The sequence below is a fragment of the Zeugodacus cucurbitae genome, chromosome X, assembly GCF_028554725.1.
Source record: "Zeugodacus cucurbitae isolate PBARC_wt_2022May chromosome X, idZeuCucr1.2, whole genome shotgun sequence".
Lineage (NCBI taxonomy): Eukaryota > Metazoa > Arthropoda > Insecta > Diptera > Tephritidae > Zeugodacus > Zeugodacus cucurbitae.
The window spans coordinates 18,690,712-18,708,967 of NC_071672.1; positions in this window are offsets into that span (position 1 = coordinate 18,690,712).

Here is an 18,256-nt window from a genome sequence, read left to right on the forward strand (position 1 = left end):
CAAGACAAGACAAGACAAGACAAGACAAGACAAGACAAGACAAGACAAGACAAGACAAGACAAGACAAGACAAGACAAGACAAGACAAGACAAGACAAGACAAGACAAGACAAGACAAGACAAGACAAGACAAGACAAGACAAGACAAGACAAGACAAGACAAGACAAGACAAGACAAGACAAGACAAGACAAGACAAGACAAGACAAGACAAGACAAGACAAGACAAGACAAGACAAGACAAGACAAGACAAGACATGACATGACAAGACAAGACAAGACACGACAAGACATGACAAGACAAGACAAGACAAGACAAGGCAATACAATACAAAACAACACAACACACGACATGACATCACAAGACAAGACAAGACAATATAAGACATGACAAGACAAAACAACACAACACACGACATGACAAGACAAGACAAGACAAGACAAGACATGACAAGACAAAACAAGACAAGACAAGACAACACAACACACGACATGACATGACATGACAAGACAAGACAAGACAATATAAGACATGACAATACACAACAAGACAAGACAAAACAACACAACACACGACATGACAAGACAAGACAAGACAAAGCAACACAAGGCAAAACAACACAACATACGACATGACATGACAAGACAAGACAAGACAAGACAAGACAAGACAAGACAAGACAAGACAAGTCAAGACAAGACAAGACAAGACAAGACAAGACAAGACATGACAAGACAAGACAAGACAAGACAAGACAAGACAAGACATGACATGACAAGACAAGATAAGACATGACAAAACAAGACAAGACAACACAACACACGACATGACATGGCATGACATGCCAAGACAAGACAAGACAGGACAGGACAAGACAAGACAGGACAAAGCAGCACAAGACAAAACAACACAACATACGACATGACATGACAAGACAAGACAAGACAATATAAGACAAGACAACACAACACAACACACGACATGACATGACATGACAAGACAAGACAAGACAATGTAAGGCATGACAAGACAATACAAGACAAGACAAGACATGACAAGACAAGACAAAACAAGACAAGACAAGACAACACAACACACGACATGACATGACATGACAAGACAAGACAAGACAATATAAGACATGACAATACACAACAAGACAAGACAAAACAACACAACACACGACATGACAAGACAAGACAAGACAAAGCAACACAAGGCAAAACAACACAACATACGACATGACATGACAAGACAAGACAAGACAAGACAAGACAAGACAAGACAAGACAAGACAAGACAAGACAAGACAAGACAAGACAAGACAAGACAAGACAAGACAAGACAAGACAAGACATGACATGACAAGACAAGATAAGACATGACAAAACAAGACAAGACAACACAACACACGACATGACATGGCATGACATGCCAAGACAAGACAAGACAGGACAGGACAAGACAAGACAAGACAAGACAAGACAAGACAAGACACGACAAGACAAGACAAGACAAGACAAGAAAAGACAAGACAATAGAAGACAAGACAAGACAAGACAAGATAAGACATGACAAGACAAAATAAGACAAGACAAAACAACACAACACACGTATGACATGGCATGACATGACAAGACAAGACAAGACAAGACAAGACAAAACAAGACAAGACAAAACAACACAACACACGACATGACAAGACAAGACAAGACAAGACAGGACAAAGCAGCACAAGACAAAACAACACAACATACGACATGACATGACAAGACAAGACAAGACAATATAAGACAAGACAACACAACACAACACACGACATGACATGACATGACAAGACAAGACAAGACAATATAAGGCATGACAATACACAACAAGACAAGACAAAACAACACAACACACGACAAGACAAGACAAGACAAGACAAGACATGACATGACAAGACAAAACAAGACAAGACAAGACAAGACAAGACAAGACAAGACAAGACAAGACAAAGCAACACAAGACACGACATGACATGACAAGACAAAATAAGACAAGACAAAACAACACAACACACGTATGAGATGACATGAGATGACAAGACAAGACAAGACAAGACTAGACAAGACAAAACAAGACAAGACAAGACAAGACAAGACAAGACAAGACAAGACAAGACAAGACAAGACAAGACAAAGCAACACAAGACACGACATGACAAGACAAAACAAGACAAGACAAGACAACACAACACACGACATGACATGACATGACAAGACAAGACAAGACAATATAAGACATGACAATACACAACAAGACAAGACAAAACAACACAACACACGACATGACAAGACAAGACAAGACAAAGCTACACAAGGCAAAACAACACAACATACGACATGACATGACAAGACAAGACAAGACAAGACAAGACAAGACAAGACAAGACAAGACAAGACAAGACAAGACAAGACAAGACAAGACAAGACAAGACAAGACAAGACAAGACAATACACAACAAGACAAGACACAACAACACAACACACGACATGACAAGACAAGAGAAGACAAAGCAACACAAGGCAAAACAACACAACATACGACATGACATGACAAGACAAGACAAGACAAGACAATATAAGACATGACAAGACAAAACAACACAACATACGACATGACAAGACAAGACAAGACAAGACAAGACAAGACAAGACAAGACAAGGCAATACAATACAAAGCAACACAACACACGACATGACATGACATTACATGACAAAACATGACAAGAAAAGACAAGACAAGACAAGACAAGACAAGACAAGGCAATACAATACAAAACAACACAACACACGACATGACATCACAAGACAAGACAAGACAAGACAATATAAGACATGACAAGACAAAACAACACAACACACGACATGACAAGACAAGACAAGACAAGACAAGACATGACAAGACAAAACAAGACAAGACAAGACAACACAACACACGACATGACATGACATGACAAGACAAGACAAGACAATATAAGACATGACAATACACAACAAGACAAGACAAAACAACACAACACACGACATGACAAGACAAGACAAAACAAAGCAACACAAGGCAAAACAACACAACATACGACATGACATGACAAGACAAGACAAGACAAGACAAGACAAGACAAGACAAGACAAGACAAGACAAGACAAGACAAGACAAGACAAGACAAGACAAGACAAGACAAGACAAGACAAGACAAGACAAGACAAGACAAGACAAGACAAGACAAGACAAGACAAGACAAGACAAGACAAGACAAGACAAGACAAGACAAGACAAGACAAGACAAGACAAGACAAGACAAGACAAGACAAGACAAGACAAGACAAGACAAGACAAGACAAGACAAGACAAGACAAGACAAGACAAGACAAGACAAGACAAGACAAGACAAGACAAGACAAGACAAGACAAGACAAGACAAGACAAGACAAGACATGACAAGACAAGACAAGACAAGACAAGACAAGACATGACATGACAAGACAAGATAAGACATGACAAAACAAGACAAGACAACACAACACACGACATGACATGGCATGACATGCCAAGACAAGACAAGACAGGACAGGACAAGACAAGACAAGACAAGACAAGACAAGACAAGACACGACAAGACAAGACAAGGCAAGACAAGAAAAGACAAGACAATAGAAGACAAGACAAGACAAGACAAGATAAGACATGACAAGACAAAATAAGACAAGACAAAACAACACAACACACGTATGACATGGCATGACATGACAAGACAATATAAGACAAGACAACACAACACAACACACGACATGACATGACATGACAAGACAAGACAAGACAATATAAGGCATGACAATACACAACAAGACAAGACAAAACAACACAACACACGACAAGACAAGACAAGACAAGACAAGACATGCCAAGACATGACATGACAAGACAAGACAAGACAAGACAATATAAGACATGACAAGACGAAACAACACAACACACGACATGACAAGACAAGACAAGGAGAAGACACGACAAGACAAAACAACACAACACACGACATGACATGACATTACATGACAAGACAAGACAAGACAAGACAAGACAAGACAAGACAAGACAAGACAAGACAAGACAAGACAAGACAAACAACACAACACACGTATGACATGGCATGTCATGACAAGACAAGACAAGACAAGACAAAACAAGGCAAGACAAAACAACACAACACACGATATGACAAGGCAAGACAAGACAGGACAAAGCAGCACAAGACAAAACAACACAACATGACATGACAAGACAAGACAGGACAAAGCAGCACAAGACAAAACAACACAACATACGACATGACATGACAAGACAAGACAAGACAATATAAGACATGACAATACACGACAAGACAAGACAAGACAAAACAAGACATGACATGACAAGACAAGACAAGACAAGACAAGACAAGACAAGACAAGACAAGACAAGACAAGACAAGACAAGACAAGACAAGACAAGACAAGACAAGACAAGACAAGACAAGACAAGACAAGACAAGACAAGACAAGACAAGACAAGACAAGACAAGACAAGACAAGACAAGACAAGACAAGACAAGACAAGACAAGACAAGACAAGACAAGACAAGACAAGACAAGACAAGACAAGACAAGACAAGACAAGACAAAACAACACAACACACGTATGACATGGCATGACATGACAAGACAAGACAAGACAAGACAAAACAAGGCAAGACAAAACAACACAACACACGATATGACAAGGCAAGACAAGACAGGACAAAGCAGCACAAGACAAAACAACACAACATGACATGACAAGACAAGACAGGACAAAGCAGCACAAGACAAAACAACACAACATACGACATGACATGACAAGACAAGACAAGACAATATAAGACATGACAATACACAACAAGACAAGACAAAACAGCACAACACACGACAAGACAAGACAAGACAAGACAAGACATGACATGACAAGACAAAACAAGACAAGAAAAGACAAGACAAGACAAGACAAGACAAGACAAGACAAGACAAGACAAAGCAACACAAGACACGACATGACATGACAAGACAAAATAAGACAAGACAAAACAACACAACACACGTATGACATGACATGACATGACAAGACAAGACAAAACAAGACAAGACAAGACAAGGCAATACAATACAAAACAACACAAGATAAGACATGACAAGACAAAATAAGACAAGACAAAACAACACAACACACGTATGACATGGCAAGACAAGACAGGACAAAGCAGCACAAGACAAAACAACACAACATGACATGACAAGACAAGACAGGACAAAGCAGCACAAGACAAAACAACACAACATACGACATGACATGACAAGACAAGACAAGACAATATAAGACATGACAATACACAACAAGACAAGACAAAACAGCACAACACACGACAAGACAAGACAAGACAAGACAAGACATGACATGACAAGACAAAACAAGACAAGAAAAGACAAGACAAGACAAGACAAGACAAGACAAGACAAGACAAGACAAAGCAACACAAGACACGACATGACATGACAAGACAAAATAAGACAAGACAAAACAACACAACACACGTATGACATGACATGGCATGACATGACAAGACAAGACAAGACAAGACAAAACAAGACAAGACAAAACAACACAACACACGACATGACAAGACAAGACAAGACAAGACAGGACAAAGCAGCACAGACAAAACAACACAACATACGACATGACATGACAAGACAAGACAAGACAATATAAGACAAGACAACACAACACAACACACGACATGACATGACAAGACAAGACAAGACAATATAAGGCATGACAATACACAACAAGACAAGACAAAACAACACAACACACGACAAGACAAGACAAGACAAGACATGACATGACAAGACAAAACAAGACAAGACAAGACAAGACAAGACAAGACAAGACAAGACAAGACAAGACAAGACAAGACAAGACAAAGCAACACAAGACACGACATGACATGACAAGACAAAATAAGACAAGACAAAACAACACAACACACGTATGAGATGACATGAGATGACAAGACAAGACAAGACAAGACTAGACAAGACAAAACAAGACAAGACAAGACAAGACAAGACAAGACAAGACAAGACAAGACAAGACAAGACAAGACAAGACAAAGCAACACAAGACACGACATGACAAGACAAAACAAGACAAGACAAGACAACCCAACACACGACATGACATGACATGACAAGACAAGACAAGACAATATAAGACATGACAATACACAACAAGACAAGACAAAACAACACAACACACGACATGACAAGACAAGACAAGACAAAGCTACACAAGGCAAAACAACACAACATACGACATGACATGACAAGACAAGACAAGACAAGACAAGACAAGACAAGACAAGACAAGACAAGACAAGACAAGACAAGACAAGACAAGACAAGACAATACACAACAAGACAAGACACAACAACACAACACACGACATGACAGGACAAGACAAGACAAAGCAACACAAGACAAAACAACACAACATACGACATGACAAGACAAGACAAGACAAGACAAGACAAGACAAGACAAGACAAGACAAGACAAGACAAGACAAGGCAATACAATACAAAGCAACACAACACACGACATGACATGACATTACATGACAAAACATGACAAGAAAAGACAAGACAAGACAAGACAAGACAAGACAAGGCAATACAATACAAAACAACACAACACACGACATGACATCACAAGACAAGACAAGACAAGACAATATAAGACATGACAAGACAAAACAACACAACACACGACATGACAAGACAAGACAAGACAAGACAAGACATGACAAGACAAAACAAGACAAGACAAGACAACACAACACACGACATGACATGACATGACAAGACAAGACAAGACAATATAAGACATGACAATACACAACAAGACAAGACAAAACAACACAACACACGACATGACAAGACAAGACAAAACAAAGCAACACAAGGCAAAACAACACAACATACGACATGACAAGACAAGACAAGACAAGACAAGACAAGACAAGACAAGACAAGACAAGACAAGACAAGACAAGACAAGACAAGACAAGACAAGACAAGACAAGACAAGACAAGACAAGACAAGACAAGACAAGACAAGACAAGACAAGACAAGACAAGACAAGACAAGACAAGACAAGACAAGACAAGACAAGACAAGACAAGACAAGACAAGACAAGACAAGACAAGACAAGACAAGACAAGACAAGACAAGACAAGACAAGACAAGACAAGACAAGACAAGACAAGACAAGACAAGACAAGACAAGACAAGACAAGACAAGACAAGACAAGACAAGACAAGACAAGACAAGACAAGACAAGACAAGACAAGACAAGACAAGACAAGACAAGACAAGACAAGACAAGACAAGACAAGACAAGACAAGACAAGACAAGACAAGACAAGACAAGACAAGACAAGACAAGACAAGACAAGACAAGACAAGACAAGACAAGACAAGACAAGACAAGACAAGACAAGACAAGACAAGACAAGACAAGACAAGACAAGACAAGACAAGACAAGACAAGACAAGACAAGACAAGACAAGACAAGACAAGACAAGACAAGACAAGACAAGACAAGACAAGACAAGACAAGACAAGACAAGACAAGACAAGACAAGACAAGACAAGACATGACAAGACAAGACAAGACAAGACAAGACAAGACAAGACATGACATGACAAGACAAGATAAGACATGACAAAACAAGACAAGACAACACAACACACGACATGACATGGCATGACATGCCAAGACAAGACAAGACAGGACAGGACAAGACAAGACAAGACAAGACAAGACAAGACAAGACAAGACAAGACACGACAAGACAAGACAAGACAAGACAAGAAAAGACAAGACAATAGAAGACAAGACAAGACAAGACAAGTTAAGACATGACAAGACAAAATAAGACAAGACAAAACAACACAACACACGTATGACATGGCATGACATGACAAGACAATATAAGACAAGACAACACAACACAACACACGACATGACATGACATGACAAGACAAGACAAGACAATATAAGGCATGACAATACACAACAAGACAAGACAAAACAACACAACACACGACAAGACAAGACAAGACAAGACAAGACATGACAAGACATGACATGACAAGACAAGACAAGACAAGACAATATAAGACATGACAAGACAAAACAACACAACACACGACATGACAAGACAAGACAAGGAGAAGACACGACAAGACAAAACAACACAACACACGACATGACATGACATTACATGACAAGACAAGACAAGACAAGGCAAGACAAGACAAGACAAGACAAGACAAGACAAGACAAGACAAGACAAGACAAGACAAGACAAGACAAGACAAGACAAGACAAGACAAGACAAGACAAGACAAGACAAGACAAGACAAGACAAGACAAGACAAGACAAGACAAGACAAGACAAGACAAGACAAGACAAGACAAGACAAGACAAGACAAGACAAGACAAGACAAGACAAGACAAGACAAGACAAGACAAGACAATACACAACAAGACAAGACAAAACAACACAACACACGACATGACAAGACAAGACAAGACAAAGCAACACAAGGCAAAACAACACAACATACGACATGACATGACAAGACAAGACAAGACAAGACAAGACAATATAAGACATGACAAGACAAAACAACACAACACACGACATGACAAGACAAGACAAGACAAGACAAGACATGACAAGACAAGACAAGGCAATACAATACAAAGCAACACAACACACGACATGACATCACAAGACAAGACAAGACAAGACAATATAAGACATGACAAGACAAAACAACACAACACACGACATGACAAGACAAGACAAGGAGAAGACACGACAAGACAAAACAACACAACACACGACATGACATGACATTACATGACAAAACATGACAAGAAAAGACAAGACAAGACAAGACAAGACAAGACAAAATAAGACAAGACAAGACAAGACAAGACAAGACAAGACAAGACAAGACAAGACAAGACAAGACAAGACAAGACAAGACAAGACAAGACAAGACAAGACAAGACAAGACAAGACAAGACAAGACAAGACAAGACAAGACAAGACAAGACAAGACAAGACAAGACAAGACAAGACAAGACAAGACAAGACAAGACAAGACAAGACAAGACAAGACAAGACAAGACAAGACAAGACAAGACAAGTCAAGACAAGACAAGACAAGACAAGACAAGACAAGACAAGACAAGACAAGACAAGACAAGACAAGACAAGACAAGACAAGACAAGACAAGACAAGACAAGACAAGACAAGACAAGACAAGACAAGACAAGACAAGACAAGACAAGACAAGACAAGACAAGACAAGACAAGACAAGACAAGACAAGACAAGACAAGACAAGACAAGACAAGACAAAATAAGACAAGACAAGACAAGACAAGACAAGACAAGACAAGACAATACACAACAAGACAAGACAAAACAACACAACACACGACATGACAAGACAAGACAAGACAAAGCAACACAAGGCAAAACAACACAACATACGACATGACATGACAAGACAAGACAAGACAAGACAAGACAAGACAATATAAGACATGACAAGACAAAACAACACAACACACGACATGACAAGACAAGACAAGACAAGACAAGACATGACAAGACAAGACAAGGCAATACAATACAAAGCAACACAACACACGACATGACATGACATTACATGACAAAACATGACAAGAAAAGACAAGACAAGACAAGACAAGACAAGACAAGACAAGACAAGACAAGACAAGGCAATACAATACAAAACAACACAACACACGACATGACATCACAAGACAAGACAAGACAATATAAGACATGACAAGACAAAACAACACAACACACGACATGACAAGACAAGACAAGACAAGACAAGACATGACAAGACAAAACAAGACAAGACAAGACAACACAACACACGACATGACATGACATGACAAGACAAGACAAGACAATATAAGACATGACAATACACAACAAGACAAGACAAAACAACACAACACACGACATGACAAGACAAGACAAGACAAAGCAACACAAGGCAAAACAACACAACATACGACATGACATGACAAGACAAGACAAGACAAGACAAGACAAGACAAGACAAGACAAGACAAGACAAGACAAGACAAGACAAGACAAGACAAGACAAGACAAGACAAGACAAGACAAGACAAGACAAGACAAGACAAGACAAGACAAGACAAGACAAGACAAGACAAGACAAGACAAGACAAGACAAGACAAGACAAGACAAGACAAGACAAGACAAGACAAGACAAGACAAGACAAGACAAGACAAGACAAGACAAGACAAGACAAGACAAGACAAGACAAGACAAGACAAGACAAGACAAGACAAGACAAGACAAGACAAGACAAGACAAGACAAGACAAGACAAGACAAGACAAGACAAGACAAGACAAGACAAGACAAGACAAGACAAGACAAGACAAGACAAGACAAGACAAGACAAGACAAGACAAGACAAGACATGACATGACAAGACAAGACAAGACAAGACATGACAAGACAAGACAAGGCAATACAATACAAAACAACACAACACACGACATGACATCACAAGACAAGACAAGACAATATAAGACATGACAAGACAAAACAACACAACACACGACATGACAAGACAAGACAAGACAAGACAAGACATGACAAGACAAAACAAGACAAGACAAGACAACACAACACACGACATGACATGACATGACAAGACAAGACAAGACAATATAAGACATGACAATACACAACAAGACAAGACAAAACAACACAACACACGACATGACAAGACAATACAAGACAAAGCAACACAAGGCAAAACAACACAACATACGACATGACATGACAAGACAAGACAAGACAGGACAAGACAAAACAAGACAAGACAAAACAACACAACACACGACATGACATCACAAGACAAGACAAGACAAGACAAGACAAGACAAGACAAGACAAGCCAAGACAAGACAAGACAAGACAAGACAAGACAAGACAAGACAAGACAAGACAAGACAAGACAAGACAAGACAAGACAAGACAAGACAAGACAAGACAAGACAAGACAAGACAAGACAAGACAAGACAAGACAAGACAAGACAAGACAAGACAAGACAAGACAAGACAAGACAAGACAAGACAAGACAAGACAAGACAAGACAAGACAAGACAAGACAAGACAAGACAAGACAAGACAAGACAAGACAAGACAAGACAAGACAAGACAAGACATGACATGACAAGACAAGATAAGACATGACAAAACAAGACAAGACAACACAACACACTACATGACATGGCATGACATGCCAAGACAAGACAAGACAGGACAGGACAAGACAAGACATGACAAGACAAGACAAGACAAGACACGACAAGACAAGACAAGACAAGACAAGAAAAGACAAGACAATAGAAGACAAGACAAGACAAGACAAGATAAGACATGACAAGACAAGATAAGACATGACAAGACAAAATAAGACAAGACAAAACAACACAACACACGTATGACATGGCATGACATGACAAGACAAGACAAGACAAGACAAAACAAGACAAGACAAAACAACACAACACACGACATGACAAGACAAGACAAGACAAGACAGGACAAAGCAGCACAAGACAAAACAACACAACATACGACATGACATGACAAGACAAGACAAGACAATATAAGACAAGACAACACAACACAACACACGACATGACATGACATGACAAGACAAGACAAGACAATATAAGGCATGACAAGACAATACAAGACAAGACAAGACATGACAAGACAAAACAAGACAAGACAAGACAACACAACGCACGACATGACATGACATGACAAGACAAGACAAGACAATATAAGACATGACAATACACAACAAGACAAGACAAAACAACACAACACACGACATGACAAGACAAGACAAGACAAAGCAACACAAGGCAAAACAACACAACATACGACATGACATGACAAGACAAGACAAGACAAGACAAGACAAGACAAGACAAGACAAGACAAGACAAGACAAGACAAAACAAGACAAGACAAGACATGACATGACAAGACAAGATAAGACATTACAAAACAAGACAAGACAACACAACACACGACATGACATGGCATGACATGCCAAGACAAGACAGGACAGGACAAGACAAGACAAGACAAGACAAGACAAGACAAGACAAGACAAGACAAGACAAGACAAGACAAGACAAGACACGACAAGACAAGACAAGACAAGACAAGAAAAGACAAGACAATAGAAGACAAGACAAGACAAGACAAGATAAGACATGACAAGACAAAATAAGACAAGACAAAACAACACAACACACGTATGACATGGCATGACATGACAAGACAAGACAAGACAAGACAAAACAAGACAAGACAAAACAACACAACACACGACATGACAAGACAAGACAAGACAAGACAGGACAAAGCAGCACAAGACAAAACAACACAACATACGACATGACATGACAAGACAAGACAAGACAATATAAGACAAGACAACACAACACAACACACGACATGACATGACATGACAAGACAAGACAAGACAAGACAATATAAGGCATGACAATACACAACAAGACAAGACAAAACAACACAACACACGACAAGACAAGACAAGACAAGACAAGACAAGACAAGACAAGACAAGACAAGACAAGACAAGACAAGACAAGACAAGACAAGACAAGACAAGACAAGACAAAGCAACACAAGACACGACATGACATGACAAGACAAAATAAGACAAGACAAAACAACACAACACACGTATGAGATGACATGAGATGACAAGACAAGACAAGACAAGACTAGACAAGACAAAACAAGACAAGACAAGACAAGACAAGACAAGACAAGACAAGACAAGACAAGACAAGACAAGGCAATACAATACAAAGCAACACAACACACGACATGACATGACATTACATGACAAAACATGACAAGAAAAGACAAGACAAGACAAGACAAGACAAGACAAGGCAATACAATACAAAACAACACAACACACGACATGACATCACAAGACAAGACAAGACAAGACAATATAAGACATGACAAGACAAAACAACACAACACACGACATGACAAGACAAGACAAGACAAGACATGACAAGACAAAACAAGACAAGACAAGACAACACAACACACGACATGACATGACATGACAAGACAAGACAAGACATTATAAGACATGACAATACACAACAAGACAAGACAAAACAACACAACACACGACATGACAAGACAAGACAAAACAAAGCAACACAAGGCAAAACAACACAACATACGACATGACATGACAAGACAAGACAAGACAAGACAAGACAAGACAAGCCAAGACAAGACAAGACAAGACAAGACAAGACAAGACAAGACAAGACAAGACAAGACAAGACAAGACAAGACAAGACAAGACAAGACAAGACAAGACAAGACAAGACAAGACAAGACAAGACAAGACAAGACAAGACAAGACAAGACAAGACAAGACAAGAGAAGACAAGACAAGACAAGACAAGACATGACAAGACATGACAAGACAAGACAAGACAAGACAAGACATGACATGACAAGACAAGATAAGACATGACAAAACAAGACAAGACAACACAACACACGACATGACATGGCATGACATGCCAAGACAAGACAAGACAGGACAGGACAAGACAAGACAAGACAAGACAAGACAAGACAAGACACGACAAGACAAGACAAGACAAGACAAGACAAGAAAAGACAAGACAATAGAAGACAAGACAAGACAAGACAAGATAAGACATGACAAGACAAAATAAGACAAGACAAAACAACACAACACACGTATGACATGGCATGACATGACAAGACAATATAAGACAAGACAACACAACACAACACACGACATGACATGACATGACAAGACAAGACAAGACAATATAAGGCATGACAATACACAACAAGACAAGACAAAACAACACAACACACGACAAGACAAGACAAGACATGACATGACAAGACAAAACAAGACAAGACAAGACAAGACAAGACAAGACAAGACAAGACAAGACAAAGCAACACAAGACACGACATGACATGACAAGACAAAATAAGACAAGACAAAACAACACAACACACGTATGAGATGACATGAGATGACAAGACAAGACAAGACAAGACTAGACAAGACAAAACAAGACAAGGCAAGACAAGACAATACAAGACAAAACAACACAACACACGACATGACATCACAAGACAAGACAAGACAAGACAATATAAGACATGACAAGACAAAACAACACAACACACGACATGACAAGACAAGACAAGGAGAAGACACGACAAGACAAAACAACACAACACACGACAAGACAAGACAAGACAAGACAAGACAAGACAAGACAAAATAAGACAAGACAAGACAAGACAAGACAAGACACGACAAGACAAGACAAGACAAGACAAGACAAGAAGAGACAAGACAAGACAAGACAAGACAAGACAAGACAAGACAAGACAAGACAAGACAAGACAAGACAAGACAAGACAAGACAAGACAAGACAAGACAAGACAAGACAAGACAAGACAAGACAAGACAAGACAAGACAAGACAAGACAAGACAAGACAAGACAAGACAAGACAAGACAAGACAAGACAAGACAAGACAAGACAAGACAAGACAAGACAAGACAAGACAAGACAAGACAAGACAAGACAAGACAAGACAAGACAAGACAAGACAAGACAAGACAAGACAAGACAAGACAAGACAAGACAAGACAAGACAAGACAAGACAAGACAAGACAAGACAAGACAAGACAAGACAAGACAAGACAAGACAAGACAAGACAAGACAAGACAAGACAAGACAACACAAGACAAGACAAGACAAGACAAGACAAGACAAGACAAGACAAGACATGACAAGACAAGACAAGAAAAGACAAGACAAGACAAGACAAGACAAGACAAGACAAGACAAGACAAGACTAGACACGACAAGACATGACAAGACAAGACAAGACAAGACATGACAAGAAAAAACAACACTAAACAACACAACACACGACATGACATGACATGACAAGACAAGACAAGACAATATAAGACATAACAATACACAACAAGACAGGACAAAACAACACAACACACGACATGACAAGACAAGACAAAGCAACACAAGACACGACATGACATGACATGACAAGACAAGACAAAACAACATAACGCAACACATGACATGACAAGACAAGACAAAGCAACACAAGACAAGACAAGACAAGACAAGACAAGACAATACAAGACAAGACAAGACAAGACAAGACAGGACAAGACAAGACAAGACAAGACAAGACACGACAAGACAAGACAAGACAAGACAAGAAAAGACAAGACAATACAAGACAAGACAAGACGAGACAAGATAAGACATGACAAGACAAAATAAGACAAGACAAAACAACACAACACACGTATGACATGACATGACATGGCAAGACAAGACAAGACAAGACTAGACAAGACAAAACAAGACAAGACAAGACAAGACAATACAAGACAAAACAACACAACACACGACATGACATCACAAGACAAGACAAGACAAGACAATATAAGACATGACAAGACAAAACAACACAACACACGACATGACAAGACAAGACAAGGAGAAGACACGACAAGACAAAACAACACAACACACGACATGACATTACATGACAAAACATGACAAGACAAGACAAGACAAGACAAGACAAGACTAGACAAGACAAGACAAGACATGACAAGACAAGACAAGACAAGACAAGACATGACAAGAAAAAACAACGCTAAACAACACAACACACGACATGACATGACATGACATGACAAGACAAGACAAGACAAGACAATATAAGACATGACAATACACAACAAGACAAGACAAAACAACACAACACACGACATGACAGGACAGGACAGGACAAGACAAGACAAGACAAGACAAGGCAAGACACGACAAGACAAGACAAGACAAGACAAGACAAGACAAGACAAGACAAGACAAGACAAGACAAGACAAGACAAGACAAGACAAGACAAGACAAGACAAGACAAGACAAGACAAGACAAGACAAGACAAGACAAGACAAGACAATACAAGACAAGACAAGACAAGACAAGACAGGACAAGACAAGACAAGACAAGACAAGACACGACAAGACAAGACAAGACAAGACAAGAAAAGACAAGACAATACAAGACAAGACAAGACGAGACAAGATAAGACATGACAAGACAAAATAAGACAAGACAAAACAACACAACACACGTATGACATGACATGACATGGCAAGACAAGACAAGACAAGACTAGACAAGACAAAACAAGACAAGACAAGACAAGACAATACAAGACAAAACAACACAACACACGACATGACATCACAAGACAAGACAAGACAAGACAATATAAGACATGACAAGACAAAACAACACAACACACGACATGACAAGACAAGACAAGGAGAAGACACGACAAGACAAAACAACACAACACACGACATGACATTACATGACAAAACATGACAAGACAAGACAAGACAAGACAAGACAAGACTAGACAAGACAAGACAAGACATGACAAGACAAGACAAGACAAGACAAGACATGACAAGAAAAAACAACGCTAAACAACACAACACACGACATGACATGACATGACATGACAAGACAAGACAAGACAAGACAATATAAGACATGACAATACACAACAAGACAAGACAAAACAACACAACACACGACATGACAGGACAGGACAGGACAAGACAAGACAAGACAAGACAAGGCAAGACACGACAAGACAAGACAAGACAAGACAAGACAAGACAAGACAAGACAAGACAAGACAAGACAAGACAAGACAAGACAAGACAAGACAAGACAAGACAAGACAAGACAAGACGAGACAAGACAAGACAAGACAAGACAAGACATGACAAGACAAAACAAGACAAGACAAGACAAGACATGACATGACATGACAAGACAAAACAAGACAAGACAACACAACACACGACATGACATGACATGACAAGACAAGACAAGACAATATAAGACATGACAATACACAACAAGACAAGACAAAACAACACAACACACGACATGACAAGACAAGACAAGACAAAGCAACACAAGACAAAACAACACAACATACGACATGACATGACAAGACAAGACAAGACAAGACAAGACAAGACAAGACAAGACAAGACAAGACAAGACAAGACAAGACAAGACAAGACAAGACAAGACAAGACATGACAAGACAAGACAAGACAAGACAAGACAAGACAAGACAAGACAAGACATGACATGACAAGACAAGATAAGACATGACAAAACAAGACAAGACAACACAACACACGACATGACATGGCATGACATGCCAAGACAAGACAAGACAGGACAGGACAAGACAAGACAAGACAAGACAAGACAAGACACGACAAGACAAGACAAGAAAAGACAAGACAATAGAAGACAAGACAAGACAAGACAAGATAAGACATGACAAGACAAAATAAGACAAGACAAAACAACACAACACACGTATGACATGGCATGACATGACAAGACAAGACAAGACAAGACAAGACAAGACAAGACAAAACAACACAACATACGACATGACATGACAAGACAAGACAAGACAATATAAGACAAGACAACACAACACAACACACGACATGACATGACATGACAAGACAAGACAAGACAATATAAGACAAGACAAGACAAGACAAGACAAGACAAGACAAGACAAGACAAGACAAGACAAGACAAGACAAGACATGACAAGACAAAACAAGACAAGAAGAGACAAGACAAGACAAAACAACACAACACACGACATGACAAGACAAGACAAGACAAGACAGGACAAAGCAGCACAAGACAAAACAACACAACATACGACATGACATGACAAGACAAGACAAGACAATATAAGACAAGACAACACAACACAACACACGACAAGAC